This window comes from Andrographis paniculata, unplaced genomic scaffold, assembly GCF_009805555.1.
Source record: "Andrographis paniculata isolate CXL003 unplaced genomic scaffold, ASM980555v1 Contig97END, whole genome shotgun sequence".
Lineage (NCBI taxonomy): Eukaryota > Viridiplantae > Streptophyta > Magnoliopsida > Lamiales > Acanthaceae > Andrographis > Andrographis paniculata.
Genome location: NW_026137636.1, coordinates 174,636 through 187,645, shown reverse-complemented (window position 1 = coordinate 187,645; position 13,010 = coordinate 174,636).

The window sequence follows — 13,010 nt, the reverse complement described above, 5'->3', positions numbered from 1 at the left end:
CATGATTGCCTTTTCTTTTTATTTTATAGCACTTTATGGTATCATACTTTGTGTTTATAGTACTAATTATAATGCTTTAAGTATTTGTTTCATTGTGTTTTAAAGTAATATAGTTAGCACTTTTGTTTGTTCACTAGTTTTTCTGTTTATTATATTACACTTTATGAGATTATACTTTGTGCTATAGAGTTCTAGTTATAGTGCTTTTCGTACATGTTACATTGTACTTTAAAGGAATACAGTTAGTGTTTTTCTTTCTTGAGTGCCTTTTTTTTTTATTTTATAGCACTTTATGGGATCATACTTTGTGCTTTATAGTACTAATTATAATGCTTTAAGTATTTGTTTCATTGTGTTTTAAAGTAATATAGTTAGGACTTTTGTTTGTTCACTAGTTTTTCTATTTATTATATTGCACTTTATTAGATTATACTTTGTACTATAGAGTTCTAGTTATAGTGCTTCTCGTATATGTTACATTGTGCTTTAAACGAATACAGTTCGTGCTTTTGTTTCTTGAGTGCCTTTTCTTTTTATTTTATAGCACTTTATGGGATCATACTTTGTGCTTTATAGTACTAATTACCATGCTTTAAGTATTTGTTTCATTGTGTTTTAAAGTAATATAGTTAGCACTTTTGTTTGTTCACTAGTTTTTCTGTTTATTATATTGCACTTTATGAGATTATACTTTGTGCTACAGAGTTCTAGTTATAGTGCTTTTCGTACATGTTACATTGTACTTTAAAGGAATACAGTTAGTGTTTTTCTTTCTTGAGTGCCTTTTCTTTTTATTTTATAGCACTTTATGGGATCATACTTTGTGCTTTATAGTACTAATTATAATGCTTTAACTATTTGTTTCATTGTGTTTTAAAGTAATATAGTTAGGACTTTTGTTTGTTCACTAGTTTTTCTATTTATTATATTGCACTTTATTAGATTATACTTTGTACTATAGAGTTCTAGTTATAGTGCTTCTCGTATATGTTACATTGTGCTTTAAACGAATACAGTTCGTGCTTTTGTTTCTTGAGTGCCTTTTCCTTTTATTTTATAGCACTTTATGGGATCATACTTTGTGCTTTATACTACTAATTACCATGTTTTTCGTATTTGTTTCATTGTGTTTTAAAGTAATATAGTTAACGCTTTTGTTTATTCACTAGTTTTTCTTTTTATTATATTGCATTGAATGAGATTATACTTTGTGCTACAGATTTCTAGTTATAGTGCTTCTCGTATATGTTACATTGTGCTTTAAACGAATACAGTTCGTGCTTTTGTTTCATGATTGCCTTTTCTTTTTATTTTATAGCACTTTATGGTATCATACTTTGTGTTTATAGTACTAATTATAATGCTTTAAGTATTTGTTTCATTGTGTTTTAAACTAATATAGTTAGCACTTTTGTTTGTTCACTAGTTTTTCTGTTTATTATATTACACTTTATGAGATTATACTTTGTGCTATAGAGTTCTAGTTATAGTGGTTTTCGTACATGTTACATTGTACTTTAAAGGAATACAGTTAGTGTTTTTCTTTCTTGAGTGCCTTTTTTTTTTATTTTATAGCACTTTATGGGATCATACTTTGTGCTTTATAGTACAAATTATAATGCTTTAAGTATTTGTTTCATTGTGTTTTAAAGTAATATAGTTAGGACTTTTGTTTGTTCACTAGTTTTTCTATTTATTATATTGCACTTTATTAGATTATACTTTGTACTATAGAGTTCTAGTTATAGTGCTTCTCGTATATGTTACATTGTGCTTTAAACGAATACAGTTCGTGCTTTTGTTTCTTGAGTGCCTTTTATTTTTATTTTATAATACTTTATGGGATCATACTTTGTGCTTTATACTACTAATTACCATGTTTTACGTATTTGTTTCATTGTGTTTTAAAGTAATATAGTTAGCACTTTTGTTTATTCACTAGTTTTTCTTTTTATTTTATTGCATTGAATGAGATTATACTTTGTGCTATAGAGTTCTAGTTATAGTGCTTTTCGTACATGTTACATTGTACTTTAAAGGAATACAGTTAGTGTTTTTCTTTCTTGAGTGCCTTTTTTTTTTTTTTATAGCACTTTATGGGATCATACTTTGTGCTTTATAGTACAAATTATAATGCTTTAAGTATTTGTTTCATTGTGTTTTAAAGTAATATAGTTAGGACTTTTGTTTGTTCACTAGTTTTTCTATTTATTATATTGCACTTTATTAGATTATACTTTGTACTATAGAGTTCTAGTTATAGTGCTTCTCGTATATGTTACATTGTGCTTTAAACGAATACAGTTCGTGCTTTTGTTTGTTCAGTGCCTTTTCTTTTTATTTTATAATACTTTATGGGATCATACTTTGTGCTTTATACTACTAATTACGATGTTTTAGGTATTTGTTTCATTGTGTTTTAAAGTAATATTGTTAGCACTTTTGTTTATTCACTAGTTTTTCTTTTTATTATATTGCATTGAATGAGATTATAGTTTGTGCTGTAGAGTTCTAGTTATAGTGCTTTTCGTACATGTTACATTGTGCTTTGAAGGAATACAGTTACTGTTTTTCTTTCTTGAGTGCATTTTCTTTTTATTTTATAGCACTTTGTGGGATCATACTTTCTGGTTCATATTTCAAATTACAATGCTTTTCGTATTTGTTTCATTGTTTTAAACTAATATAGTTAAGGCTTTTGTTTATTCACTAGTTTTCCTTTTTATTATATTGCATTGAATGAGATTATACTTTGTGCTACAGATTTCTAGTTATAGTGCTTCTCGTATATGTTACATTGTGCTTTAAACGAACACAGTTCGTGCTTTTGTTTCTTGAGCGCCTTTTCTTTTTATTTTATAGCACTTTATGGGATCATACTTTGTGCTTTATACTACTAATTACCATGTTTTCGTATTTGTTTCATTGTGTTTTAAAGTAATATAGTTAAGGCTTTTGTTTATTCACTAGTTTTTCTTTTTATTATATTGCATTGAATAAGATTATACTTTGTGCTACAATTTCTAGTTATAGCGCTTCTCGTATATGTGACATTGTGCTTTAAACGAATACAGTTCGTGCTTTTGTTTCTTGAGTACGTTTTCTGTTTATTTTATAGCACTTTATGGGATCATACTTTGTGTTTTATAGTACTAATTATAATGCTTTAAGTATTTGGTTCATTGTGTTTTAATGTAATATAGTTAGCACTTTTGTTTGTTCACTAGTTTTTCTGTTTATTATATTGCACTTTATGAGATTATACTTTGTGCTATAGAGTTCTAGTTATAGTGCTTTTCGTACATGTTACATTGTACTTTAAAGGAATACAGTTAGTGTTTTTCTTTCTAGAGTGCCTTTTCTTTTTATTTTATAGCACTTTATGAGATCATACTTTGTGCTTTATAGTACTAATTGTAATGCTTTAAGTATCTGTTTCATTGTGTTTTAAAGTAATATAGATAGGACTTTTGTTTGTTCACTAGTTTTTCTATTTATTATATTGCACTTTATTAGATTATACTTTGTACTATAGAGTTCTAGTTATAGTGCTTCTCGTATATGTTACATTGTGCCTTAAACGAATACAGTTCGTGCTTTTGTTTCTTGAGTGCTTTTTCTTTTTATTTTATAGCACTTTATGAGATCATACTTTGTGCTCTATACTACTAATTACCATGTTTTTCGTATTTGTTTCATTGTGTTTTAAAGTAATATAGTTAGCACTTTTGTTTGTTCACTAGTTTTTCTGTTTATTATATTGCACTTTATGAGATTATACTTTGTGCTATAGAGTTCTAGTTATAGTGGTTTTCGTACATGTTACATTGTGCTTTGAAGGAATACAGTTACTGTTTTTCTTTCTTGAGTGCATTTTCTTTTTGTTTTATAGCACTTTATGAGATCATACTTTCTGGTTTATATTTCAAATTACAATGCTTTTCGTATTTGTTTCATTGTGTTTTAAACTAATATAGTTAAGGCTTTTGTTTATTCACTAGTTTTCCTTTTTATTATATTGCATTGAATGAGATTATACTTTGTGCTACAGATTTCTAGTTATAGTGCTTCTCGTACATGTTACATTGTGCTTTAAACGAACACAGTTCGTGCTTTTGTTTCTTGAGTACCTTTTCTTTTTACTTTATAGCACTTTATGGGATCATACTTTGTGCTTTATACTACTAATTACCATGTTTTTCGTAGTTGTTTCATTGTGTTTTAAACTAATATAGTTAAGGCTTTTGTTAATTCACTAGTTTTTCTTTTTATTATATTGCATTGAATAAGATCATACTTTGTGCTACAGATTTCTAGTTATAGTGCTTCTCATATATGTTACATTGTGCTTTAAACGAATACAGTTCGTGCTTTTGTTTCTTGAGTACCTTTTCTTTTTATTTTATAGCACTTTATGGGATCATACTTTGTGTTTTATATTACTAATTGGAATGCTTTAAGTATTTGTTTCATTGTGTTTTAAGGTAATATAGTTAGCACTTTTGTTTGTTCACTAGTTTTTCGATTTATTATATTGCTCCTTATGAGATTATACTTTGTGCTATAGAGTTCTAGTTATTGTGCTTTTCGTACATGTTACATTGTGCTTTGAAGGAATACAGTTATTGTTTTTCTGTCTTGAGTGCCTTTTCTTTTTATTTTATAGCACTTTATGGGATCATACTTTGTGCTTTATAGTTCTAATTACAATGCTTTTCGTATTTGTTTTATTGTGTTTTAAACTAATATAGTTAAGGCTTTTGTTTATTCACTAGTTTTCCTTTTTATTATATTGCATTGAATGAGATTATACTTTGTGCTACAGATTTCTAGTTATAGTGCTTCTCGTATATGTTACATTGTGCTTTAAACGAATACAGTTCGTGCTTTTGTTTATTGAGTGCCTTTTCTTTTTATTTTATAGCACTTTATGGGATCATACTTTGTGCTTTATACTACTAATTACCATGTTTTTCGTATTTGTTTCCTTGTGTTTTAAAGTAATATAGTTAAGACTTTTGTTTATTTACTAGTTTTTCTTTTTATCATATTGCATTGAATGAGATTATACTTTGTGCTACGGATTTCTAGTTATAGTGCTTCTCGTATATGTTACATTGTGCTTTAAACGAATACAGTTCGTGCTTTTTTTTCTTGAGTGCCTTTTCTTTTTATTTTATAGCACTTTATGGGATCATACTTTGTGTTTTATAGTACTAATTATAATGCTTTAAGTATTTGTTTCATTGTGTTTTAAAGTAATATAGTTAGCACTTTTGTTTGTTCACTAGTTTTTCTGTTTATTATATTGCACTTTATGAGATTATACTTTGTGCTAAGAGTTCTAGTTATAGTGCTTTTCGTACATGTTACATTGTACTTTAAAGGAATACAGTTAGTGTTTTTCTTTCTTGAGTGCCTTTTCTTTTTATTTTATAGCACTTTATGTGTTCATACTTTGTCCTTTATAGTACTAATTAAAATGCTTTAAGTATTTGTTTCATTGTGTTTTAAAGTAATATAGTTAGGACTTTTGTTTGTTCACTAGTTTTTCTATTTATTATATTGCATTGAATGAGATTATACTTTGTGCTACAGATTTCTAGTTATAGTGCTTCTCGTATATGTTACATTGTGCTTTAAACGAACACAGTTCGTGCTTTTGTTTCTTGAGTGCCTTTTCTTTTTATTTTATAGCACTTTATGGGATCATACTTTGTGCTTTATAGTTCTAATTACAACGATTTTTGTATTTGTTTGATTGTGGTTTAAAGTAATATAGTTAACGCTTTTGTTTATTCACTAGTTTTCCTTTTTATTATATTTTCACTTTATGAGATTATACTTTGTGCTATAGATTTCTAGTTATAGTGCTTTTCATATATGTTATATTTTGCTTTAATGGAATACATTTAGTGTTTTGGTTTCTTGAGTGTCTTTTCTTTTCATTTTATAACACTTTATGGGATCATACATTGTGCTTTATAGTTCTAATTACAATGATTTTTCGTATATGTTGCATTGTGCTTTAAAGATATATTGTTAGTGCTTTTGTTTCTTGACTGCCCTTTGTTTTTATTTTATAGCACTTTATGGAATCATACTTTGTGCCTTCTAGTTCAAATTACAATGCTTTTCGTATTTGTTTCATTGTGTTTTAAAGTAATATAGTTAAGGTTTTTGTTTATTCACTAGTTTTCCTTTTTATTATATTGCACTGTTTGAGATTATACTTTGTGGTATACCGTTTTTGTTATAGTGCTTTTCGTACATGTTACATTGTGCTTTAAACGAATACCGTTAGTGTTTTTCTTTCTTTAGTGCCTTTTCTTTTTATTTTATAGCACTTTATGGGATCATACTTTGTGCCTTCTAGTTCAAATTACAATGCTTTTCGTATTTGTTTCATTGTGTTTTAAAGTAATATAGTTAAGGTTTTTGTTTATTCACTAGTTTTCCTTTTTATTATATTGCACTGTTTGAGATTATACTTTGTGGTATAGCGTTTTTGTTATAGTGCTTTTCGTACAGGTTACATTGTGCTTTAAAGGAATACAATTAGTGTTTTTGTTTCTTGAGTGCCTTTTCTTTTTATTTTATAGCACTTTATGGGATCATACTTTTTGCTTTATAGTTCTAATTACAATGCTTTTCGTATTTGTTTCATTGTGTTTTAAAGTAATATGGTTAAGGCTTTTGTTTATTCACTACTTTCCCTTTTTATTATATTGCACTGTATGGGATCATACTTTGTACTTTGTAGTACTAATTACCATGCTTCTTCGTATTTGTTTCATTGTGTTTAAAAGTAATATAGTTATGGTTTTTGTTTATTCACTAGTTTTCCTTTTTATTATATTGCACTATTTTAGATTATACTTTGTGGTATAGCGTTTTTGTTATAGTGCTTTTCGTACATGTTACATTGTGCTTTAAAGGAATACAGTTAGTGTTTTTGTTTCTTGTGTGTCTTTTCTTTTTATTTTATAGCACTTTATGGGATCATACATTGTGCTTTATAGTACTAATTACCATGCTTTTCGTATTTGTTTCATTGTGTTTTAAAGTTATATAGTTAGCGTTTTTGATTCTTCACTAGTTTACCTGTTTATTATATTGCACTTTATGAGATTATACTTTATGCTATAGAATTCTAGTTATAGTGCTTTTCGTATATGTTACATTGTGCTTTAAACGAATACAGTTAGTTCTTTTGTTTCGTGAGTGCCGTTTCTTTTTATGTTATAGCACTTTGTGGGATCATAATTTGTGTTTATTGTATTGATTACCATGCTTTTCGTATTTGTTTCATTGTGTTTAAAATTAATATAGTTAAGGTTTTTGTTTATTCACTAGTTTTCCTTTTTATTGTACTGCACTTTATGATATTATACTTTATGTTCTAAAGTTCTAGTCACAGTGCTTTTCGTATATGTTACATTGTGCTTTAAATATATACAGTTAGGGCTTTTGTTTATTCACTAGTTTTCCTTTACAGTACTAATTACAATGCTTTTCGTATTTCTTTCATTGTGTTTTAATGTAATATAGTTAGTGCTTTTGTTTCTTCACTAGTTTTCCTTTTTATTGTATTGCACTTTGTGATATTATACTTTACGTTCTAAAGTTCTAGTGACAGTGCTTTTCGTATATGTTACATTGTCCTTTAAATATATACAGTTAGAGCTTTTGTTTCTTGACTGCCTTTTCTTTTAATTTTATAGCACTTTATGGGATCATACTTTGTGCTTTATAGTTCTAATTACAATGTTTTTCGTATTTCTTTCATTGTGTTTTAATGTAATATAGTTTAGGCTTTTGTGTATTCACTTGTTTTCCTTTTTATTATATTGCACTATTTGAGATTATACTTTGTGGTATAGCGTTTTAGGTATAGTGCTTTTTGTACATGTTACATTGTGCTTTAAAGGAATACAATTAGTGTTTTTGTTTCTTGAGTGCCTTTTCTTTTTATTTTTATAGCACTTTATGGGATCATACTTTGTGCTTTATATATCTAATTACAATACTTTTCGTATTTGTTTCATTGTGTTTTGAAGTAATATAGTTAAGGCTTTTGTTTATTCACTACTTTTCCTTTTTATTATATTGCACTGTATGAGATTATACGTTGTGCTATAGATTTCTTGTTATAGTGTTTTTCGTATATGTTACATTGTGCTTTAAACGAATACAGTTCGTCCTTTTGTTTCTTGAGTGCCTTTTCTTTTAGTTTATAGCACTTTATGGACTCATACTTTGTGCTTTATTGTATTAGTTACCATGCTTTTCGTATTTGTTTCATTGTGTTTAAAAGTAATATAGTTAAGGTTTTTGTTTATTCACTAGTTTTCCTTTTTATTATACTGCACTGTTTGAGATTATACTTTGTGGTATAGCATTTTTGTTATAGTGCTTTTCGTACATGTTACATTGTGCTTTAAGGGAATACAGTTAGTGTTTTTGTTTCTTGAGTGCCTTTTCTTTTTAATTTATAGCACTTTATGGGATCATACTTTGTGCTTTATAGTTCTAATTACAATACTTTTCGTATTTGTTTCATTGTGTTTTGAAGTAATATAGTTAAGACTTTTGTTTATTCACTACTTTTCCTTTTTATTATATTGCACTGTATGAGATTATACGTTGTGCTATAGATTTCTTGTTATAGTGTTTTTCGTATATGTTACATTGTGCTTTAAACAATTACAGTTCGTCCTTTTGTTTCTTGAGTGCCTTTTCTTTTAGTTTATAGCACTTTATGGGCTCATACTTTGTGCTTTATTGTATTAGTTACCATGCTTTTCGTATTTGTTTCATTCTGTTTAAAAGTAATATAGTTAAGGTTTTTGTTTATTCACTAGTTTTCCTTTTTATTATACTGCACTGTTTGAGATTATACTTTGTGGTATAGTATTTTTGTTATAGTGCTTTTCGTACATATTACATTGTGCTTTAAGGGAATACAGTTAGTGTTTTTGTTTCTTGAGTGCCTTTTCTTTTTATTTTATAGCACTTTATGGGATCATACTTTGTGCTTTATAGTTCTAATTACAATATTTTTCGTATTTGTTTCATTGTGTTTTGAAGTAATATAGTTAAGACTTTTGTTTATTCACTACTTTTCCTTTTTATTATATTGCACTGTATGAGATTATACGTTGTGCTATAGATTTCTTTTTATAGTGTTTTTCGTATATGTTACATTGTGCTTTAAACAATTACAGTTCGTCCTTTTGTTTCTTGAGTGCCTTTTCTTTTAGTTTATAGCACTTTATGGGCTCATACTTTGTGCTTTATTGTATTAGTTACCATGCTTTTCGTATTTGTTTCATTCTGTTTAAAAGTAATATAGTTAAGGTTTTTGTTTATTCACTAGTTTTCCTTTTTATTATACTGCACTGTTTGAGATTATACTTTGTGGTATAGTATTTTTGTTATAGTGCTTTTCGTACATGTTACATTGTGCTTTAAGGGAATACAGTTAGTGTTTTTGTTTCTTGAGTGCCTTTTCTTTTTATTTTATAGCACTTTATGGGATCATACTTTGTGCTTTATAGTTCTAATTACAATATTTTTCGTATTTGTTTCATTGTGTTTTGAAGTAATATAGTTAAGGCTTTTGTTTATTCACTACTTTTCCTTTTTATTATATTGCACTGTATGAGATTATACTTTGTGCTATAGATTTTTTTTGTAGTGTTTTTCGTATATGTTACATTGTTCTTTAAACGAATACAGTTCGTCCTTTTGTTTCTTGAGTGCCTTTTCTTTTAGTTTATTGCACTTTATGGTCTCATACTTTGTGCTTTATTGTATTAGTTACCATGCTTTTCGTATTTGTTTCATTGTGTTTAAAACTAATATAATTAAGGTTTTTGTTTATTCACTAGTTTTCCTTTTTATTATATTGCACTGTTTGAGATTATACTTTGTGGTATAGCGTTTTTGTCATAGTTCTTTTCCTACATGTTACATTGTGCTTTAAAGGAATATAATTAGCGTTTTTGTTTCTTGAGTGCCTTTTCTTTTTATTTTATAGCACTTTATGGGATCATACTTTGTGCCTTATAGTTCTAATTACAATGCTTTTCGTATTTGTTTCATTGTATTTTAAAGTAATATAGTTAAGGCTTTTGTTTATTCACTACTTCTCCTTTTTATTATATTGCACTGTATGAGATTATACTTTGTGCTATATATTTCTTGTTATAGTGCTTTTCGTATATGTTACATTGTGCTTTAAACGAATACAAGTAGTTCTTTTGTTTCGTGAGTGCCTTTTCTTTTTATGTTGTAGCACTTTATGGGATCATACTTTGTACTTTATAGTACTAATTACCATGCTTCTTCGTATTTGTTTCATTGTGTTTAAAAGTAATATAGTTAAGGTTTTTGTTTATTCACTAGTTTTCCTTTTTATTATGTTGCACTATGTGAGATTATACATTGTGGTATAGCGTTTTTGTTATAGTGTTTTGCGTACATGTTACATTGCGCTTTAAAGGAATACAATTAGTGTTTTTGTTTCTTGTGTGTCTTTTCTTTTTATTTTATAGCACTTTATGGGATCACACATTGTGCTTTATAGTACTAATTACCATGTTTTTCGTGTTTGTTTCATTGTGTTTTAAAGTAATATAGTTAGCGCTTTTGATTCTTCACTAGTCTACCTGTTTATTATATTGCACTTTATGAGATTATACTTTATGCTATAGAGTTCTAGTTATAGTGCTTTTCATATATGTAACATTGTGCTTTAAACGAATACCATTAGTTCTTTTGTTTCGTGAGTGCCTTTTCTTTTTATGTTATAGCACTTTATGGGATCATAATTTGTGTTTATTGTGTTGATTACCATGCTTTTCGTATTTGTTTCATTGTGTTTAAAAGTAATATAGTTAAGGTTTTTGTTCATTCACTAGTTTTCCTTTTTATTGTATTGCACTTTATGATATTATACTTTATGTTCTAAATTTCTAGTCACAGTGCTTTTCGTATATGTTACATTGTGCTTTAAGAATATACAGTTAGGGCTTTTGTTTATTCAGTAGTTTTCCTTTACAGTACTAATTATAATGCTTTTCGTATTTCTTTCATTGTGTTTTATTGTAATGTACTTAGTGCTTTTGTTTCTTCACTAGTTTTCCTTTTTATTGTATTGCACTTTATGATATTATACTTTACGTTCTAAAGTTCTAGTCACAGTGCTTTTCGTATATGTTACATTGTGCTTTAAACGAATACAGTTCGTCCTTTTGTTTCTTGAGTGCCTTTTCTTTTAGTTTATAGCACTTTATGGGATCATACTTTGTGCTTTATTGTATTAGTTACCATGCTTTTCGTATTTGTTTCATTGTGTTTAAAAGTAATATAGTTAAGGTTTTTGTTTATTCACTAGTTTTCCTTTTTATTATACTGCACTGTTTGAGATTATACTTTGTGGTATAGCGTTTTTGTTATAGTGCTTTTCGTACATGTTACATTGTGCTTTAAAGGAATACAGTTAGTGTTTTTGTTTCTTGAGTGCCTTTTCTTTTTATTTTATAGGACTTTATGGGATCATACTTTGTGCTTTATAGTTATAATTACAATACTTTTCGTATTTGTTTCATTGTGTCTTAAAGTAATATAGTTAAGGCTTTTGTTTATTCACTACTTTTCCTTTTTATTATATTGCACTGTATGAGATTATACTTTGTGCTATAGATTTCTTGTTATAGTGCTTTTCGTATATGTTACATTGTGCTTTAAACGAATACAGTTCGTGCTTTTGTTTCTTGAGTGCCTTTTCTTTTAGTTTATAGCACTTTATGGGATCGTCCTTTGTGCTTTATTGTATTAGTTACCATGCTTTTCGTATTTGTTTCATTGTGTTTAAAAGTAATATAGTTAAGGTTTTTGTTTATTCAGTAGTTTTCCTTTTTATTATATTGCACTGTTTGAGATTATACTTTGTGGTATAGCGTTTTTGTTATAGTTCTTTTCCTACATGTTACATTGTGCTTTAAACCAATACAGTTAGCATTTTTGTTTCTTGAGTGCCTTTTCTTTTTATTTTATAGCACTTTATGGGATCATACTTTGTGCTTTATAGTTCTAATTACAATGCTTTTCGTATTTGTTTCATTGTGTTTTAAAGTAATATAGTTAAGGCTTTTGTTTATTCACTACTTCTCCTTTTTATTATATTGCACTGTATGAGATTATACTTTGTGCTATATATTTCTTGTTATAGTGCTTTTCGTATATGTTACATTGTGCTTTAAACGAATACAAGTAGTTCTTTTGTTTTGTGAGTGCCTTTTCTTTTTATGTTGTAGCACTTTATGGGATCATACTTTGTACTTTATAGTACTAACTTCCATGCTTCTTCGTATTTGTTTCATTTTGTTTAAAAGTAATATAGTTAAGGTTTTTGTTTATTCACTAGTTTTCCTTTTTATTATATTGCAGTATTTGAGATTATACTTTGTGGTATAGCGTTTTTCTTATAATGCTTTTCGTACATGTTACATTGTGCTTTAAAGGAATACAGTTTGTGTTTTTGTTTCTTGTCTGTCTTTTCTTTTTATTTTATAGCACTTTATGGGATCATACATTGTGCTTTATAGTATTAATTACCATGCTTTTCGTATTTGTTTCATTGTGTTTTAAAGTAATATAGTTAGCGCTTTTGATTTTTCACTAGTTTACCTGTTTATTATATTGCGCTTTATGAGATTATACTTTATGCTATAGAGTTCTAGTTATAGTGCTTTTCGTATATGTTACATTGTGCTTTAAACGAATACCGTTAGTTCTTTTGTTTCGTGAGTGCCTTCTCTTTTTATGTTATAGCACTTTATGGGATCATAATTTGTGTTTATTGTATTGATTACCATGCTTTTCGTATTTGTTTCATTGTGTTTAAAAGTAATATAGTTAAGGTTTTTGTTTATTCACTAGTTTTCCTTTTTATTGTATTGCACTTTATGATATTATACTTTATGTTGTAAAGTTCTAGTCAC